This window comes from Nothoprocta perdicaria, unplaced genomic scaffold, assembly GCF_003342845.1.
Source record: "Nothoprocta perdicaria isolate Ctin4 unplaced genomic scaffold, notPer1 scaffold_67, whole genome shotgun sequence".
NCBI classification, from domain to species: domain Eukaryota; kingdom Metazoa; phylum Chordata; class Aves; order Tinamiformes; family Tinamidae; genus Nothoprocta; species Nothoprocta perdicaria.
The window spans coordinates 3,263,234-3,282,239 of NW_020455943.1; the positions used below are offsets into that span (position 1 = coordinate 3,263,234).

Consider the following 19,006-nt stretch of genomic DNA (forward strand, 5'->3'; position numbering starts at 1 on the left):
AAACTTTCATATGTAAAGCAAGAGCTTCAGAAACTACGGCAGTTGCTTTCTAAACACAGGAAGACACAGCTCACATAAGTTACATCTTAAAAGCTCATCTTAATAGTCTTTTAACATCTCAAGTTGGAAGACTGTTGCAAGGGAAAATTAAATGCTATTCAGAGTGCACAATTCAAAAACATGTGAAAAAAAGACAGAAAAAGTGTGTAATATATAAAACTTCAGATGTTTCTTTTATACTACCACTTTGTGCCTCATTTCCTAGCTCTACAGTATGTTACTGTATCAAATAAAATACTACAAACAAAAGAATATTCTAAGAAAATTAGGATTTTAAATGGTGTTCAAAAACCACCACACTAAACTTTAAACATGCTTCACTTGTCTTTAATCTGACCCATTTATTTACATTGTTAATTCACGAGACAAAGACTTTATTTATAGTTGTATTTGGGTATCTGCTGCTACAGTCCTCCTAAGCTTCACTGTGGCATTTAACTGCTTCTTCATCACTGCTAACAATAACTTCAAGATTCACTGCAGCTTTATATAGCAGGGATACAGAAACATTTTCTTATCTAATAATTTATAGTGGAAAGCGTATATTTTGTGATAGAAAAACTTATTTGCGCTCATCTGATATAAGAAACACAAAAGCTTTCTAAAAGCTAACAAAAATTTGAAGTCTCTGTTAGCATTTAAACACCCATTCCTCAAATTTCAAATTCAGAAACAGACACAAGCCTGTCATAGACCAATAAACACCAAATGGAGACAGAGGGGGAAGGAGAAGGAAAAAAAGGAAAACCTTTCAAGGTATTTCTACAGGCAGCAAATCCTTCCAACTGTAGCTTTTAATGCCTCCCCACAGAGACATCCTCGGAATCAATGCATCTCACATGTGTGCATTTGAAAAGCTGATATGCTTCATTCAGTGAATAATATTCTTATTGAAATTGTGGGTAAAAACATGCAACCATAAACTATTATAGATGTTTGATATATCTACATGAATTTATTCTAAGAACAGGAAAAGAGTATTTTGCATGGAGCAACTGCTCCATCTTGTAATTTCTCAGTATTGATTTCACGTAGAAATTTATATACATTAATAGTTACATTAATCCTTCTATGGCAGATTTAATAAAAACACTTTTTTTTTTCCAGAAGCTTGACTACTATTTATAACTGCCTTATTAGAAGACAGTATCTTTTATCAGAAAAACTGTTCCCTTCCCCTATGTGCCTTACTTCTCCATAGCAAATGCCTCACCCAAAAGCAACAAGCACAGACTAAAATTTCTTACTTGGAGCAATGAGAATTCATGCTGTTCTCTTGCCCAAACAGCTCCACCAATATCTTAATCTCTGCACTGACTGTGTCTTTGAACAAATTGTGTCTCCCCGAGGACTGACAAAAAGGAAAAATGAAGCATTGTTCCACTGCTTGGATGACCACTTTCTGTACCATTTCTAACATCTGTATCTTCACTTGCTAAAGGCCATCTCTACAGTTCCAAGAACAGCTACTCATATTCCTCCAGAAATTGCCAAAATACATCAGTTTGCTGAATTCTCAAAAGGCTCGGTGAACATTCAAACTAAGATCTAGGAAACGCTCTCAGCTCTCACGGCTGTTCACATTTCTCCCACTAAAGCAAAGTTAGCTAAATCAAGGTAGTACATCAACTATCATCCTAGTGGATACAAACTGATTTTTCAACAGCTGTGTTCACTATCCCAAAGATACAGGAAGTAATGAGATCGGATATGACACAAAAGCAGCCCGTTTAAATGATTTCAAAGTTAGTCTCTAAATAGCCAGAGCTTGCTGGAGTATTTCAAGTTAAAACTCTACTCTTGATAACTCCTGCCAGATCTCAAGGACCATGTTCAAATTTAGCAATTTGAATAACTGGCACAAAGAACAGGCTGTACGTATATGCATTTTGTTTTGTTCTTCTCACAGAAAATGTCATGGGGAGAATCATCTTTGCTGAAAATAGGTGCCTAACCCATCTTTAATACCATCAGGATGAGGGAATTCTTAGACACTTCACACTGGGCAAGATGAATCTCATCTTTAGTGCCCAGTGTATTCTAGATTCTCTGAGATTGTCCTTAGATTGACAGTTCTTTACTTCAGTCTTTTCTACACTGATGAACATATGCTTAGTACTAAAAAAAAGTAAATGTTAAGCAGATGGTTTGGCACAAGAATATTAACATCATTTTTATTGTTCTCCTAATTAATAACATGGATTTGTCATCACGCAAAATTGGACACTTCACCAACAATAACAACAGCAATCTAACACTGAAAACCAGTCCAAATATAGACCTGCAAGTGGAATGTAAGCTTTGGCCAGCCACTTACTGGTAAAGCATATAGCATATGATTCAGAGGAAGTCAACTCATTTAAAATTAAAAGCAGCAAAATCAAGTATTTTATACAACTATAGTACATATGATCTACAATTACTCCATCATTTTGTGAGATTCTAGCACAAATTTCATTCTATCCACCCCACTATTTGAAACCAAATCAACTTTTATAAGGCTTTCACATCTAAATATATCTGAAACAACCCAAAAATTATTTAGCAACTTGTTGGGGATTTTAGACTTCTCCTTCCAGAACATATCTAACAACTGGAGATAGTGTTGCAAGATGAAAGTAGGTTGCTTTGGGATGGTACAGAAGCACAGTGCTGGGATTTGTGCACTAAATATCAATTCTTGTTCAGAAAACAGGGGGGTTCTTGCTTTGCTTAAGCATATAAATTAAAACAGACAGGAAAGAGGGAAACACATCTTATAACACAGTGGAAAAAATAACTCAAAATGCTCTCTGCATCTTCCTCTGCCTCTTGATTAAGAGACAAGGGTGTCTAGCTGAAGTAGAAACATTTAACACATTTCTTTATCACAAAATTTGAAACTTACAGAAAACTAAGGTTTTGACAAACTTTTATTTTCTAGTAAGATTTAATTTAAAATTCTGGTAGATTTAATGAGTTAGATTTCATCACCATTTACTGAATATACTCCAACATTTTGTCAAGATTTTTTCAGCTTCATACCACAAACAAAGCTTTAAGTCCCAGCCACAAGAAAGCCTGAGAGTTTCCATTTGATACTTTCATGAATGGAAATGACCACTGCAGATTCGAGACCAAAGCCAGCCAGTACAAAATATAGGGCAGTAACAAGAGTTTTCCTTTACATTTTTATATAATTATATATGTACACACACTTTTCATCTTTCATGATTTTTAAAAACAGAAATCTTCTTCAGTCAGCCTCTGCCTACTCCTTTTTAATGATCAAAAGTAAAGAAGTAGGAAAATCAGTAACTTTCATCCAAAATATTTTAAAAAATATTTCAAGTATTTTTTAATATTTGAAAAATACAAACAGGTGATATTCTTTGAAATTATTACACACCCTCAGAGGGAAAGATTTTTGCTGGCCTAATCTTCCTACATTCACTAGTAACTCTTTTATGATTTTAATACCATTTTTGGTCATTGGAAAATAAATTTCCAATTCAGTTGCTGAAATTTCAGAATAGTCAGTTTTCCATTTAACCCATTCTAGAACACATTAAAAACAGTCATATAGAACACCTGGACAATTCAGACATTAAGGCATTAAGGAAACGGAATGCAAGAGATGAAAACTTCCAAGTGAGACAGAGCTGCTACACATCTGGCACTAGCATAAAGTGTCCAGTCTGGATCATGGCTCTGACCACTGTAAGAGAAACGAAGATTCAGCTTTCTGCTCCAGACTGCTATGTGTTGTACCACTTAAGAATGTAATTAATACATTCAAGAAGAGCCCGCAAGGCTCTTGAAACATTTATCTTCCAGACAACAGTAGCAGCTACCAGTCATAGAGAAAGCTTGGGGTAAGCAAAGGTATGTGCTGAAGAGGCTTGTTGACAGCATGTCGACCATATGGCTCCATACTTGCCATGTGCCAAAGACTAGCCCAACACACATCTATCTGTAATAGATAAGCGTAGGGTTCCAGCTGTTTTAATTCACACAAGACAGCAAACCCCTTCCTTTTAAAATAACATGCCTGTCTCCTGCAAGCAGCTGGAAGGACTTCAGATATTAACCCACTTGAGCACTGTGCTTAAAGAAAGTAAAGATTGAACAACCGTGTTCAGAAGGGCAAATTCTAAGCCGTGAGGTCCTTCCAATGTTGGGCGCTTGAAAATGTCCCCATCCTCACCTCTGCTTTCCAAAGCAGCCTACCTAAACTTTCCCTTCATCTGCAACTGAAGAGAGCTGCTAGTGTTTTTCTCCATTACCTGATGCTTTAAAAATTCACAGGCTTGTACTCTGATGGCTTGCCATGTGTAACACATCCTTAAGCAGGTAACTAGTTTTCCTAGTAACTTCTCCTACCGCAGCAGATCATGGTGCCTATATGCTTTTATATGTTGTCATGAGCACAAAATACCTTTCACCGTGATACATCAATGGTACATGACGCAATTGAGTGGTATCTGACTGGATTAATTCAATTTTCTACTACTGCTTAATGTGTAGTTTCATTATGAAGTACATCACATCTGCTACTATCCCCCTTGAAAAAAGGGTAAGTTAAGTCATTTGCCTATCAAAGCTTACTGAGGGAAAGCTGCTCGTCTCCACAGAAGCTTTCCAAATATTTTCTACAACTCGCTCACATGCATACTGGTTAACCATATTTTTTCCTCTGTTATCAAAGTTCAGTGTAGCAGCCTGAAAGAGAAATTTCAAGGCACTTTCAGAAGTGTCTGATTTTGCATACGTGTCACAAAAAGCTTAGAATCCATCATAGCCCCACTGAACTGGTGTAATAGGGCACAACCTAATATCACAAAGTGGTGTAACACATCACATTTTCCACAATTCCCAGCCACATCCAATTCATTTTATCTAATTTCATGTTATAATAGCTGTGATGGTCTAGGATAAGTTCCATGGATAAAAGCAGATCTGGAAAAACAGACAAGGCTTCCGCCACACAGACTTGAAGAAGGATTAGTTTGTTCAATAATCTCATTTCTTCCAAATATATTCACTGGTCTAATGAAATATCTCTTTGCTTTCTGCAAATCTCTCCTTTTTTCACCAATTGAAAGAGACTGACGAAATATCAGGAAGAGAAAGATGAAAATAAAGATCATATTCTATATCCATATCCATCTATATCTTCCTCTACATTAAACACTTGCTTCTAGACTACACAAATTTGTAATTTATTCAAAGCAGCAAAGCTTTTCCAGGCATGCAGCAATGTTCAATTTGTTTTTCATATTTAAAAACGAGAAAAATGATGGCCTGTCAACAGTCATGAGTTATGTTTTTCCACAATTTCCTCTTTTCTTTGTCACAAATAGCAATCTTGCTACTTGGAGGCAGAAGTATCACTCGGAAAAGTAATTATCAAACTGTAAATAATGGGATTACCATACTGTAGATAATATATGTAAATTTACTATGTAAACAAACCCAGCAGACATGACTTATTTTGTCAACAATATTTCATAAAGAAAATGCCCTCCAAAATTATTTGAATGAAAAGGCATTATTTAGTTTTGCACTTTTCTTAAGAAGCAGGGATTCTATCAAGTTGGGTCTACCTATAATGTTGTAAAATTACATGATGTTTTCATTACAAACAAGAAATACATCTGCTTTTTACTAAAATATATTAGCAACAAACATTGTTAGCTTAATATATTGGATTTTACTTAATATAATAGTTTGAAGAGACCATATCTGCTCTTAGAATTAGCAAGAAACTTTCCTTTACTGTATGATTTTCAGTGTTGCAGTACTTTGCATTTTAGAGGTGAGGCTTCCAGACAACCATTGGTTTTGCATTATTACTCAACTTTTCAAAGCCTTTGTAAAGTACAGTCCTGTACATGCTTCTGACTCTCCCTATTCACCAGTTATAAGGAGAAACATTTCTCAGTTCAACACATTACCACATCTCACAGCTCCTTAAAAATTAGGTTATTAATTTTCTAAGTGAAGCCATGAATAATGACTTCATTCTGAGCGTTTCTGCATTGGCAGACACTATTGACTTTTTTCCATTCAGCCTCTGATTACCGAGAACAGTGATTAGCTACTCCTTGCAAATATAATTAGCTGATTAAGAATAGGGCAGAGGAGATCAAAGCCCTTGGAGCATATAGTCTTTGGATTGCAACAATCAATTCAGTAACTTAAGAGGATAAAACACAGCATTCACACAACGTATGTAAGCTGTCATCTCCTCTAACTGTGAGGCTTTCTCAACCACAATAAAGAACAATCTTTATGAAAGGCTGAAGAAGGCTCTTTCACTTTCTGACAGCACTACAAGTTTCTGGGGTGCCAGCAGCGTGTGCTGTGGGAGGCACAGCTTCCTCAGGCTTCATTAATTTCTAAGCTACCAACTCAGCATGGTCTCAAGCTTTAGCAGAGCTATTCATAGATGGTCTTACCATTACTTATTCCAAACGGTTCTTCATCATATGAATCTCAAAGGGCTGCCTCCTTCTGATCAATGTGGCAGTGGTTTCTGAAGCTTTAAACTTTCTACTCTCACAATTGATAAGGTTAAAGAAAGTTATCAGAAAATGCCTTTTATCTACTCACACCCTCTACAGTTCACCAGATTATGTTATTTCAGCCCCATACTGATTATCCAGCTGACCATATCTCTAAAAGACTAGAGCCCCACATCAAGGCTATGATCAAACCGTCAAATATGGGGACTTCTTCAGAGGAAAATACAGCACTTTCTTCAGGGCTGATCTAAGATCACACTCGCAGGAAATAAATAAATAAATAAATAAAGCCTACATCACAAAACCTTACTATATTCAGTAACAATATAGGATACATTTCTATGACCTTGTCTTCACTAACATAAACAGATGCTAAAATGCAAATGTGTATATAGGTCGTTATTTGAAAAAATCCTAAACAAAACACTCCTCTGCACATGCCCATCTCTTCCTGGGAAGGGGATGAAAGAAGGAGCATGTGACATGTGTTAGTCAAGTTGCTTAACACATTCCTGAAAGTGCTCACAAGCACCTCTAAGACCAGAAGGTCATTGCTTGCACTGCTGAACGAGATAGAAGCACGTGCATTAATGTTCCTTGCTTTAGAAGGTTCACTCTAAAGCTAAGGAAAAGAAAGAAGGAGAAGATGACATGCAAAGACGAGCTTGAACACAGCATTTAAGAAAACGCTGAGTTTTAACTTGCCAAGTTTCTGACACGTTTTCCCTCAGGGTTGGGATTAGGCACTTCATGAAGGAGCTGGGTGTAACTGAGCCTCCACGCAATGCCTAGGGGTCTCTGATGCATGGCAGTTGCAGCATCTCTGGGATCTTGCAGGATCTCAGGTTAGTCAGCTTTTCCACAGGTTAACCAGAATCCTTCCTACCTAACAGCACAGCTAACTTGCCAACCTAGCTATTGCTTCACTTTGCAAGCGCAGTACAGCTATAGCTTTGCACTAGTTCTGTCCTACTTTATCTCCATATCTGTGTTCCATATGGAAGTCTACCTATATGATCCTCTTTCACAATTCAGTTCCTCTATTTTTCTGCATCCCTTTTATGTCTCTCACCCTACCTATTTATAGGCAGGTATTAGAAATTAGTGTAAATATGGTTGGTGCTTTGTACTCTGCAATTCTAATGGTCATCATCTCCCCTTCTTCTTCTTCCTCACGTGCACTTAATCTCTCCCTTCTGCCTCTATGGTGATCCAACTAAACTACAGATTCTCCACAGTCAGAGCAAGGAGAGAGGGGGTTATGCACACTCCCATGCATGCAAGGTCCCAGTGTCTCTTCTACATCCCTCTGTTATCATACCTTATCTAATCCACCTAGACAAGACACAGCAGAGTAAGAGTACCTTAAAAGCCCTTATTACAGAGTAATATTCCCCACTTCCACTTAGCAGACTCTCTTGACTCCTGTCAAGCCTGGTCACGACTCAGAAGTGCTCCCATTCTGCTCCTTCTGCAACATCTGCCTTGTGCACTGCTGCAGCCACCCCAGGATCTCCCGTTCTTGCTGAGCCCTTGCACAGAAACACCCCAGCAGTACAGCAGCTAGCTGCTTCTCAGAAAGCTACTCTGACTCACAAACCACTGGCTGAAGAGACCTGCTGGAAAGGGCGATATGGCCGTTATCTCCTGCATATACCAATTCAGCAAATAAACCAGCTGGAGCATTTGCCTGTCAGCCACTCTCCAGCTACAGGCTTGGCATGTCAGCTTTCCCAGATAAAGGCACTGTGAGCACATGCATTTCCGCCAGGAAAGAGATAAGGGAAGCCTAATAGAGCTTCCTTCTGCTAGCAAAAAGCAACCCAGCATTTTACGTGCATGCATGCTTGGTAGTCTGTGAGAACAAGCCCAATGAACAAAGCTAGATTACAAACCTACACATCTCTAGAGCCAAGACCACAGTGAGTCTCTAAAATAAAAACTTCTCAATTTACAATTCAAATTAACACAGAGTTCTTTGAGTTTTTTTTTACATAAGTATCAAAATAGTATTTTGCCCATTTAGGAACTTAATACTCTTTTCAATTAAGGGATAAAATATTACATTTCCAATCATAAAACCTTCAGTCATTATTAAGTATTATCCTCTTAACACAAAGTTCTCTTAGCTAGTGTTTTGTTTGATTTCTGCCTCTTTTTTAGAGCACAAAATATCTTGTGAAATCATAGTAAGATTTGTGACACAACATCAAATACACAAATATTTTTGTATATATGGGAGAATGGACTACTAAACCATCTTTTGCCACAGAAATACAGGAATTTGAGTTGACATATAAGCAAAAAGTCTCTTCTCATTGCAAAATGTAGACACCACATTGCTATAATTCCAACTACTTTCTCAGGGAACATAACCCAGTTTTGCAAACACAACATTTGCATTTTAGTTCAGTGAATAAAGGGAAACGTAGGCACGTCTGAGGAGGTGAAGCTGGTCAAATTCAGACTAGTGATGTTTGGGAACTTGAACAACAAGGATCAAATTGAGGCATTCCAGGTGCCCAAAGCTAGACGCCAGCGTCTTGCATGGAAGGCACATGAAACACAAGTCTCTTCCGTCTGTGTGAAACCCAGCCTGCAAAGTCTTCTGAGGCTGGGCCCCAAATGCAGTAACCAGCTTTTTATATATCAGCATAGCTAAAGCAAATGCGGGGAAATAGAAAACTCCAGCTACTGGTGTTTATTCAACCTGGAAACTCATATTTTTCTTATCTAGAAAAGCACCCTGACCACAGGAGATGCTAGCTAAGAGTATTTTCTAGTTGCCTACAAAGCCAAGAATTACAAAATCAGAAATGTATCTTCCAGGAAAGCATCATACCAAGGCACAAAATTGACATCACGCAAGAAAGAGACAAACTCCCATTTGCTGGCACAAGCACTCACCTCAGGCAGCACTCATCCACTCCACATCCACCTCTCTGGCACCAGTATTTATTTCATAGCAGATTATCGTTGGATAATCCCAACTCCGAAATGCCTGCCGGCATGTAGCTGAGCTTCAGGAAGATGGGTGGAGACTGGTCTCATGCAGGATAGCCTCTCCCCTAGTAACAAGGGATATTATCTGGATATTTAAGTTCAACGCTTTTCAGGCAGGGCAGAGGCTGCAATCCACATATTTCACTTCTCTCTTACGCACTTCCTGTTAGGCAAGAAAGTTGTCAGGGAGAAGGGACATATCCCATCTTAAAGCTTCTTCAGGGAGCTAATTCAGGTGTCCACAAACCTGCATCTCAACAGGTAAGTGAGAGGGGAAAAGAGGTTACAGGCATTTCTGAGCTGTACTGTGACTAATTTACTCTGCCAGGAATCTTTCAGACTAATTAGGAGGTATCTAATGAATGCAGGTGCCAGACATTATGAACTTGACAAGGATTTAGGAGAACTTAATATACACAAGGCCATTTAGGGATGATTCAGGTACACGTAAACCCACACCTCTAAAATTGTGCATCCTACACAAAAATTTCCACGAGCGACCACCCGGATCTTGCTGCTCACATCATGTGCAGCTTTGATTCAAAGTCATCCCAAATTTACGAGCTCTGATCCCAGCAAGACAGTTTTTAAGCTCAATACTTCTACCGCCATCATCTGACAGCGGAGCTTCTTAGCTAAACAAACATGAGGACTATCAAAGATTTTGCTTGAGCAACATAGCGAGCGTAATGACGGAAACATGCAGCAGATAAAACATCACAGGGCTGACGCACAGCAAAGTCAGCAGTCTGGCAATAGTTAAAAAGTTTCTGTGTAGGCGCTTTACAGATGTACGTTCCTGCTGCCAGGATAAGCCTCAAGACTTTTTGTCTTTATTGAAACTGGCTTTGCTGACATGAGCTTGAAAGCCCTTGTGTGTGTACGCTCCAAAAAAAGTGAAAAGAACAAAGGGAAACATGGAATAAGAGATGAAGCCTAATTTATTATATACTTATGGAGCTCAGGCTGCATAAACAAAATACATAGTCATAATACATATGCATCCATCTCCTTTTTCAAAAAGGCTTAAAGACCAGAGACTAAAAATGTATTCTCCTCCTCTCCATCATGTCTGTTTCTCAGCCATCAAATTAATGAGAATCAACTGACTGAAATGCAAAAGGGCCAATATTCTCATTTCATTTGAGAGAAAAATAACAGAAGCCTTTGCCATGTAGAGCAAGCAGCAGAAAAATACTTAGTTCTTCCAGATGATGATGTGTTTGTATTTCTTCTTATGAATATTTGATCTTCAGCCTAAGACATTTTTAAATGCACAGAACATTTTCACTGCTGTTTTGTTATTTGGCAAACTTGCTACAGAAAGTTCAGCTATGAATTTAAGGCTCTGCTTTCTATATAAATTCACAATATCTCTTTTTCCTCAAATTAATCAAACACTGCCTTTTTTTTTTTACACTTATAAATTTCATCTGGATTATAAACTTAGTCTTGGTCATGTATTTTACTAGCATATTTCATTTTAGTAGCTCAGTCATATTTGCAAGACACTATAACTTACACAGCTAAAGAGAACTTGAAAAATGAAGTCACCACTTTTTCTAAAAGCTGGGCTTAAACCAGAGATGACATAATGATTTCTGTAAAATATAATATTACACCTAAAAGTAAAAAAAAAATATTTAAAGAACTAGTTCTGAATATAAACTTACAAATCACTGTTGGCTTCCCAAGGAAAGCATCACCACTCATGGCTTGCACTTTTCCAACGCTCTTCTAAAGGCATTAGCTAATGACTACCCACAGGATATTAATGTAGTTAGAGCTCTGGCCAAGTGTGCCACTCACATGTGAAAGCTGAACTGACTTCAATTTTCCTCCATGCAGAAAGTGCCATTTCCAGTGCCACTACTCATAACTATACATTCATATAGATCTGTATACATTTATGCACACATATACGAGGCAACAGGGAAACCATTTCTGTGGATTAACAACATTGCAAAGGTTCATAGCTCTGTACTACACTTTGTCTTGAGAAGTCTATTAGCATTGGCAAAGATGAACAGTGGCCTTACTCAGAGGTAAGATTTGCATGAAGTGTGGTGAAGATGAAATAATATATAGCATTTATAAATGCAGTCCATTTTCAACATCCTGGATAGAGGATGTTGAATGGATGGAAGATATATCTAAAAGTTAGAGATCTAGTGACTCGTCTATGACTACCCACATACCTTTTATGCCTTTTATGTTGGATGTCATGTCTGGTGTCATGTCTGGTGACTTTATATGACTACTCATACACCAAGCTTTATGTTGGGTGTCACAAATAGCAATGTTACATCTGATTTTGTGAGATTTTTTTTCTACACTATGTGATTAGTATTTAGTCCCAGAACAAACTCTGTGCTATGTTAATTTAGGGAGCTATATCCTTCAGGAAGAAATGCCTGCAAGAGTCAGAAGCCACCAACTTCTAGAGGAACCTGCCATGTAGAAGTAAATTCATGAAGGAGAGTTTATCCTTGATGAACAACTAAAGGTTGTTTCTGGCCTGCAGTGAGTTTCCTGAAAGAATATGCTGCCAAAAGAATGACTTGTGCACATCACTGTCCCAATCCAGCTTATCACAGCATAAACAAACAAGTCTCTTCTCACAGGTGAGTTAACCTTAAATAAAATCTTTAAATCTCTCTTTAAAGCTCCAAAATCCTGTATTCTTCAGCTGAACAGTGGCAGCCTCCTGATTGCATGCTTGGATAAAAGATACCTGCAGCTATTGCCCTTCACCTCTCCCAGTGCTGACCATCTTCCACACAGATCCAACACAGCCTGTCGGCCACCAGTCATCCCCTATAAAAGATTGCTCACCTGGCAGTAAAGCCCACATAAACTTCAACATTTTTCTAATAATCCAAAGAGATCTCACTGCCCATACTCTGGGCAGCTAACTTCAAAAACATTCACTCAAATCACTTTTACTGCATTTTTTTCTGTATCATTTTTATATCAAATACCTTAAGAAACAGTTTCTCGCCTTATTCATATTTCAGATATAATTACAATTATTTGACAAAGCTGCTGCTACCCCCCAATAGATAATGAGCTACATAAAAGGAAATGCAGCGCTAGTTGTCTGCCAGGCTTGCTTCCCAACTCCAGCTGCCAGTGCCAAGCTACCGTGAAATCCATCTGCTGCACTAGCTTACACGTGAGATGGTCATCCGAAAAGTGCACAGCTCACTCATCAACCCCGTGTGGCTAACATTTGTTAAACATCTGATAAAGCACTGAAACAAATTACCTTCTTTATTTAGCAACACGCCTTGAGAACAGATTTTCTCCCGATTTAATGCAATAGTTCTGTCCATTATCCCCTTAGCGACACTCTGCTCAAAAGAATACCCAGAGCACCCCACTGCCAAACAACTGGTTGAAGCAATTAGACCATCTCCAAATATCAGGTTTTGATTACTGAAAAATGGTCTCCTGAAATACCGATCTACATCAGATCACAGAATGAGAGAAGAGAGAAGATGACCTTTTTCAGACTTGTTTTTGTTTATCATTATTTTCTTCTATGGGAAAAAATGCTCACAAAACAGGAATAGATTTTAGTATTTCCGTGCTAGTGCATTACATGATGGGGGAAAAAGAGTTGTATTGATTATAGTGAGTACAACAGATGATCTACATCTGATGATACAGGAAGAGGTACAGCCTGTAGTTAGTTAAGTAGTTTCACAACATTGCTTATCAGCACCACCTCCATAATTGTCCCAAAATCACAACAGTAATAACCCCAACACAGGGCATCAATTCCACATTAAAACTGTGAATTTATATAGAGTCATTTGCCCTTTTTTTAGGTCAACAAAAACCAAATACCTCTACTGACTGCTAGAACATAACGTGCCTTCACATCTGACAAATGTTTGAGCTGTTAATTGTATTAGAATGATGTTAGCATCCGCCAAAAGAGGAAAATTACAACAGATTTAGTGTAAAAAACATCAAATGAATGATTAGCTGATCATACCACAGAGTAAGGCATTGTTTCATTTCTTACCTCAATAATCTTGTCGTGAATTTTCAGGCCTTCTGCTTTGTCTGCAGGTCCGTTTTCCAAAATTTTTGACACATAAATTCCCTCAGCAGAAGATTCTTCCTGATTGTTCTGTACCAGCCGAGACAGAAATCGCAAGAAAAAGGCAACATTAGTGCAAGAAATGAGATGGTTCTACAATCAGCAGCAATGAAAAATGCAAATCCACCTGAAATATGTGCCTGGCTTTTTTAGCTAAGGATTAAACTCCTTGGGATTTTTTTTTAAAACTTGCTCAAGACAAAATAGCCATTAATCAAAAAGATAGAATTAATGAACTATTCTGGCATTTTTGACAAGATTATCCATTTACCTCTGCTTATTTTAGTCCAGATGAGACATGAGGTGCAATGGTAACCAGATCCTTGTTAAAATATTTAAAATAGACTTCAAAGTTCACAATAGATATTATGTATTATGCAAATGTATGGAGAAAGATAGTCATAAGAACAGAAATCCAAGGATCCTCTCGGAAAAGAAAGTGATCCTGCAGTAGTGTTGTTTGTAAACATTTCCCTAGATCTGAAAATAAAGCCCCAAGACACTAAGTGACATTAGTTAGCAACATTAGCTAGCCAATGATAGGATTTGGCTGGAACTGGTTGACCTCATAAATCTTATTCACATGGGAGATTGAGAGTTTGCTCAACTGTGAAATTTATAAAGATCAGCTAGGGACAAAAAGACAAGCCACTTCCAGTTACCTTTACGCCTTTCTAAGTACAGTCCACACAAAGACCAAATTTGAAGCTAGTAATTTATCTACCACGGCTGGAATAATATACCTGATGTTGCTAAACATGCTAAAATTATTTCATGGCATGATAGAGTGTAGTCCCAAATGTCCAACATGTAGTTTTAAATCATTATTAATAAAAGGATTATGTCAAAATAATAGCCTATACAGCTATGAATAAAAAGTTTTTTTCAGATCTTTTAGGCTTTGCATAGAAGTTTACATGCTTCTCATTTTCCTTCTACAACCAGCGGATCACCATTCAACACTGCAATTCATGTGTGTACAGATTTCTAGGAAAGGTCCTATGCTCTTAGGGAGAAATCATTTTATTCATTTTCTATTAAGAAAATGATTAAAAAAAAAATGGAGCCACTACGAAAGGTGCTTTACAATTCAAAGCCCCATGGAGACTCAGGCCAGACAGACTTCAGTTTCAGATTATGATGTTGTAAACCCCTCTTGTTTTCCTTTGTCACAGAGGCATATAATTGCCAGATAAGAAGCAAAATAAACTGATCAGTGGCTCCAGAAATATTTTGAAATGGCAAACAAACAGATCTCCACTCATTTCAGCAGTGACAAATGCAACTGTGATAAAAGAAGCATAATAATCATTAATCAAAATGAAAGAGGAACAACAAAAAACGTTTTCTTCCTGTTCTGCCCTTTGGTTCTGAGCATGATTGATGAGACCTTGTACGGATTATGTAGGAACTACCTATCAAACAACTGTGGTGCTTTTCACAGCAAGACTGTAACACCACAAAACTGAATTTGTGAATTCTCTTCAGCTATGAGTGTTGGTCAGTGGCAGGCCGTGACCATCTTCTGCTCCTGAGCAGAGCAGTTCCCTCCAGGAACAGGGCTAAGAACCTCCATACAATTACGATTTACTCTTCAAACTTCCAAAATAGTTAGAGCATTCATTCACAAAGCCTCATAGTTTTTAATATCAAAAATGTACAGTGAACTGCCTGTAAAAACTTCAAAGAAACACAAATGACATCCCCCACCAAAATTAAGGGAGCACCATATTCCCTTTTCCCTGCAAAAGCCCTGCAGACATAAATAACAAAAGTCAGCTCGCAATCCAAAGCATTGTTTGGACTTCACTCCTAGCATATTCAAAGTGTGTGTATTTTATCCTATAGTCTCCTGTTGTTTCATCTTTCCAGTAGAAAATCTATCAAACTCTTGCTTTGGATTTCCTAAAATATGCATCTTATAACTGCTGTTCTTCATATTTACCCACAAGGAGCAGCAGTTCTGCATAGCAGACAGTAAACTTCTTTGGCTTTAGTGCTAATGGGAACAGACTATTTGGCACCACTAAATACAGCTTTAGAGCTATGTAAATATATATATAGCTTATATAAATTATATATATATAAAGCTTACATATAAATATAGCTTTTGAGCATTGCAAAACTAATATATAGGGGCCCATTCCCCTCCCCAGTAATAGCAGGAGGTTACAGCTGTCCAACTCAAAATAAAAACAACTGATCAGTACATAATTATTATCAAACATTCTAATCAACTATTAATTTTCCAGTTTAACGGGTTTTTTTACTCTTCATAAGTAATGGCAGTCCTGATTACTACTTTTAGAAGAAGTGAGAAAAAAATGCATATTCCTATACATATTCTAGGACTTATAATGAGCCTTCTAAAGCTAGACTGATGATTTATGAGGCTAGATTAATTTAAGATACAAGATCAATGAAAGCTGTATTTCAGCTCACAAAGGAATAAAAATTGAAAGCAGACATATGAGAGCAGGGCATATGCTTAAACTATCTCAGCTACAGATCAAATTTTCATCTGTCCTTAAAAAGAAAAAGAAAAAAAAAATAAAAGCAAGTAGTTTCCAAAGTTCCAAGGAATTAATCCTGCAACACAGTCCCACAGATTTCCATTGAGCAGTTTGCATGAATACATCTTACTCATGGGAATACAGTGCAGAGAAGCCTAAGCTTTATAGCAGAAACAAGGGGGACCCCTTTTCACGAACAGGAGAATCATCCAGTTCTCATAGGATTAGATCTTCAAATGATGAATCTAATTACACCTGATAATAGGCAGTTCTTCAGCCTATGGTGCTGATTCAACACCTACCATCATGCAGAGTAACTTTTGCTACTAATGTATACAATAACAGAAAATGTGCTTAAAAAGTAAACAATGTGTACTTTTCTTTTTACCTGATTGGGTCGTCCTCCTATAATATTGAATCCCAAAGTATCATTTTCTCTGTGCAGCATGATGGTTAAAGATTTTGGTTCTCCTCCCTAAAAAGAAAGAGGTGAAATAATATTAAGAGTATTGCCTCAAAGAAGAGCATCTTAAGTGAAATCACTAATGCCCTTTTTTTTGTTTGTTTTTAAACAGGAGATTATGTAAGCTAAAGTTCAAAGGAAAATTAGGCTGAAAGACAAATAGCAAAGACTTTGTGCTGGAACCAAAAAGTAAAAAGATATATGTCACTGAAATGTATCAGGTAGTTAAAGTGACGGATTATTTTAAGTGTTGATTGGGAAAAAGAAATATCTGTGAGCCTCTACCAAAAAAAAAAAAAAAAAAAAAGCCTATATGTGTATTAACTTTTAAGACATTAAGCACACAGATGAAATCTTCACCATTATAACTTCCAGACTCAAAAGCCATATCCATACAGGTTTCATAGCAGTTTATAGGAAAAATACAAAGAATGAAAGCCAACTCCTTATACCAATGTTTTACTTCTGTTCCAAATAGAAAGAAAGTCTAGAAAATATCTCTGCAAAGATTTCTTTTTTTAAGGAAAGGTTTAAAATATACAGCAAACAATCAAAATTAGTGATGCAATCAAATTAAAAAAAAAAAGGAATGACATCTTCTCCTTCAGAACAGGTAAATAATTTTCTAAGTAATAAAATCAACATACAACCTAGAGGCTTGAGCAGAGTTAGTTTCCTTAAATTGTTCATATATAAAAATAGTCACATTTCAGGAAGCATAATCCCTACCCAAAAAAAAAAAAAAAAAAAAAAGTATTCACCCAGTACAATAAAGCATCTGTGCTTGCCATTCTGCATAAATTGGTTGATTAATGCAAATTTGACTCCTAAATATATTATACATGTCTAAACATTCAAAATACATCACATAACGTCAAAGTCCACATTTTATTAACTGTGACAGTGACATGTTTTATTGCAGCACAATACAATTAATTTTAATGAAGTACTTTTCTACTTTATTGATAGTTTTTCTTCCAAGTGCCTGTTTTGCTCGTTAGCCTGGTCTCCTGCAAAAGACATTTCTGCGAGGCAGAACATACAGCAGCATCTACCGGCGGTGTCCAGCTATGGCACATACTCAAGAGTGGCCCAGGAGGTGCCTTCACACCAGCCAAAACGCATACAGAATCACACAGGATCATATACGTGCCAGCTCCCCTCTAAAAAGCCAGATCTCTCTTCTCCCTTCGGCTGGCTCCGCTTTCCTCACCCATCCCACACATTGCATCCCTGCTGGCCTCCATCCTAAAACCTTATCACATCCTCCAAGGGACGCAGCAGGCGCAGGAGCACCCCTTCCAGCCAACACCCTGGACCTCAGATCTAGGGATTAGCTACCCAAAGGAAGTTGGGCAAAGAAAGGGGGAAAAAGATTGTCAAAGTCGCCAAGCATGAAGTGTCTCGGTGCCAAGAAGCCACAAGCAGCTGGCGCCAGGGACACTTCAGAGCAATGTCCCTCTCCCCAGTTCACATGCAGCAGTGGATGCTCAGCACATCACTGTACTTCAGCAGTGACCTGGCTGCTCACATCCTTCCCTCCTGCTTCCCAAGGGTCTATAAAAGAGTTTTCACTTCCCAAGGGTCTATAAAAATTGGAGGGAAAAATACATTGAGCGGAGCTTAAATTATATTAAATCAGCTCTCACCGACGAGCGCCAGATCCTGCACATCCAAGGAACTAAAGCCTGTGAGAGCAAAACCCTCAAAGCTGCAGAGCCAAGTGACCGCTGCGCTCAGGGGCTGATTGAGTCTGAAGGACACAAGTCCCATGCGGGCAGTGTCATCAGACTCAAAAAAAGCGAGCAGCGCCGCACGCGTCTCTGCTGTCAATGCTGGCGGCTGCTATTTCACTCCCCAAATGCAAGAGACTTTTCTGGCTTTTCACAGTAGTTTCCAAAGTTTCCGAGGATTTTTTGCTCCAAAGGATTTTTTCTTTCCCGAGCAACTCGAGAGCAACTGCAGAGCCGCTCACGCAGAAACCAGCACCGTGACAGCCCCCTCGAGGGGACTCGCACCCGGCCCTCCCCGAAGCCCTGTCCCCTCCGCGCTGCTGCCCGGCGCTCGCCCGGCCACCAGCGCCGGCTGCTGTGGCAGCCGCCCGGCTGCGGGGGCCGCGTCCCGGCGCCGCCCCGACGCCACGGGCGAGGGCGCCCACGGCGGGCCCGGCGGGCCGAGGCGGGTTCCTCACCTTGCCGGGCTGCGCGCCCGCCAGGCTCCGGGTGATGCTGCTGATGTGGCTCATGTAGCGGCCGAACTTGGCCTGGCAGCGCCGCGCCGTGAGCTGCACCTCGCTCTGCAGCGCCGACAGCTGCGCCAGCAGCGACCGCTCCCGGGGGCTCCACGGCGG

The 19,006-nt window shown here is 38.7% G+C and overlaps 1 long non-coding RNA gene across 1 annotated transcript in view; it reads right to left on the minus strand.

The window, feature by feature from the left end:
• Positions 1-3,402: 3,402 nt before the first annotated feature.
• The window catches only part of LOC112956813, a 39,995-nt gene continuing 24,391 nt past the window's right edge, over positions 3,403-19,006 (minus strand). Inside the window, exons 2-4 of the long non-coding RNA XR_003251111.1 lie at positions 16,582-16,668; positions 13,603-13,710; positions 3,403-3,757 (exon numbers count right to left, since the gene is read on the minus strand). This is a non-coding gene — a long non-coding RNA (uncharacterized LOC112956813). The remainder of the gene's footprint in view (positions 3,758-13,602; positions 13,711-16,581; positions 16,669-19,006) is intronic.